This window comes from Otolemur garnettii, unplaced genomic scaffold, assembly GCF_000181295.1.
Source record: "Otolemur garnettii isolate 467f Iridium unplaced genomic scaffold, OtoGar3 scaffold00008, whole genome shotgun sequence".
NCBI lineage: Eukaryota > Metazoa > Chordata > Mammalia > Primates > Galagidae > Otolemur > Otolemur garnettii.
Genome location: NW_003852403.1, coordinates 5,895,540 through 5,898,358, shown reverse-complemented (window position 1 = coordinate 5,898,358; position 2,819 = coordinate 5,895,540).

Sequence of the window (2,819 nt, the reverse complement as noted above, 5' to 3'; positions counted from 1 at the left end):
AAGCCAAGGAGGGTTTATAAGCCAGTCAAGGCTGCACACTTGATCCTGGGTGAAGAAATCTCTCTGATTCATCATGATGCAATTGCTAGACAGTGAGTGGTCTGTTGCTCAAAAGAAGTTTCAAACTTGTGGCCTTGACGGAAAAAGGAGGGGCTGAGGTTGCACCCACTCCTGGTCTCACCTTCTTGATCTCCTGAAAACAAAAGCCCTTGCCCCACTCGTAGACCTTCCTGTTCAACATGAAGCAAAAGCCCTTGACATGCCACACACACATAAACAAACATGCACATACATGTACACATGTGTGCGCCCATGTGTACACACACCTAGTTCCATACACATGTGCACACGTACATGTGTGTTCACACATGTACACACTCAGACACGTGCACGCACACACAAGTGGGCTGCATATTTCTCAGCCCGGATCCGGGGTCCAGCCTCCACGTTTAGCTGGTGAAGTTCCAGGTTTAGCTTTACCCTCTGCTCCCTAATAAAGGGCTGAGAGTTCACATCTCATGGCGCCTGCCTAGAAAGAGCAGGAGGGGGAGGCATTGACTGAGTGTCTGTTTGGACAAAAGTGATAAAGATAGATAATAAAGAAAATCAAAGTGAAGACATAATCGTAGAACAGGATAAAGGAAATCAGTTATAAACTATGGAAATCTGAATAAAGTTTAGAACATAGTTCGTAACAATATATTAATAGCATTTAATAAACATGTGGAACACATGGCCTGCTAAAAAGAACAGAAATAATTTTCAGAAATGTACCATACTAATGTAAAGCGTTGATAATAGAGAAAATTGTGTACAGGTATATAAGAACTGTCCACACTATCTTCTCAAATTTTTTGTATGTCTATAACTGTTCTAAAAGTAAGGTCTGGATTTTTTAAGAGATGACATGTTGGGATCTCTCAACATGCCAGACGTTGCCTGTGCACAGGCCTTCCCTGAATTCTGAAGGCAGCTCTGTGGGTTGGATGCTAATAGTGTGACCATTTTGCAGATGAAGAAAATGAGTTAGGGAGGTTAAGTAATTTTTTATTAACACATGAAAGCCTATATAGATTTATAGGGCACATGTGATACTTTGATACATCCATGTAATGTGCAATGATCAAATCAGGGTAACTAGGGTATTCATCACCTAAAACGCCTATCATTTCTTTAGTTGTGTTGGGAATATTACAAATCTTTTCTCCTTGCGATTTTGAAATATATAATAAATTAGTGTCGACTGTGGTCACTCTACTCTGCTCTTGAACACTAGAACTTATTCCTTCTGTGTAACTGTATTTTTGTTCCCATTAACCAACTTCTGTTTATTCCTGCCCCTCTCTACCTCTTTCAGCCTCTGAAAACCATCATCCTACTCTCTACCACCCTGAGATCATCTTTTTGAGCTCCCACATACCAGTGAAACTGAGAACATGTGATGTTTGTCTTTCTGGCTGATTTTACTTAACATAAAGACCTCCAGCTCCATCCATGCTGCTTCAAATAACACATTTCATTCTTTAGGATGTTAAATTGCCCTTGTTTGCAGATGACATGATCTCACATACAGAAAATCCTAAAAGCTCCACCAAGAAAATCTTAGAAGTGATGAACAAATCCAGTAAAGTTTTAGAATACAAAGGTAACATACAAAACCCAGCAGTGTTTCTATACACCAACAACAAACTGGCAGAAAAACAAATTAAGAAAGTAATTCTTTTGGGCGGCACCTGTGGCTCAAAGGACTAGGGCGCTGGCCCCATATGCCAGAAGTGGCAGAATCAAACCCAGCCCCTGCCAAAAACTGCAAAAAAAAAAAAAAAAAAAAGGAAGAAGAAGAAAAAACAAAGTAATCCTTTCTACCATAGCTACAAGGAAAAAAAAAATCCTCAAAATAAATTTAATCAGGGAAGTAAAGGATCTCTACAAAACAAATTATAAAACACTAACAAGTAGTCACAAAAATGAAAATACATCCCATGTACATGAATGGGAAGAATTGATATTGTGAAAACTACCATGCTGTCAAAAGTGACCTACAAATGCAGTGCAATCCCTGTGAGAATACTAATGATACACTTCACAGAAATTGGAAAAACAACTCTAAAATTCACGTGGAACTACTGAAGACCTCAAATAGCCAAAACAATTCCACGCAAAATGAACCAAACTGGAAGCATCTCATCACCTGACTTCAAAATATAATATAAACCTGTAGTAATTAAGACACGTGGTATTGGCATAAAAACAGACACATAGAAACAGAATAGAAAACCCAGAAATAAATCCAGGTATTTATAGACAACTGATTTTTGACAAAAGAGCCAAGAACATTCTTTGCAAAGGTGTAGACTTTCCAATAAAGAGTCCTGGGAAAACTGGATATCCAGATGTAGGAAAATAAACTAGATCCCCATATCTTTCCCCTTACAAGGATCAACTCCAAATGGAACCCTGAAACAATGAAACTACTGGAAGAAAACATCAGGGAAATGCTTCCAGGCATCAATCTGGGCAGTTTTGGGGGGGGAGGGTGGGTAAGGTATCAAAAATACAGGCAACAACAACAGAAAAAGACAAATGGGATTATATCAATAAAAAAGTCTATACAGAAAAGTAAACAATCATGGAGGGAAGAAACAACATACAAAATAGGAGAAAATACATGCAAACATCTGACAAAGAATTAATAAAATATATAAGGAGTTAAAACAACTCAGTAGCAAATAAATGCTCCAAATTTAAACAGGCAAATGATATCAATAGGCACTTCTGAAAAGAAGACATACAAGTGGCCAAAAAGCATATGAAAAAAA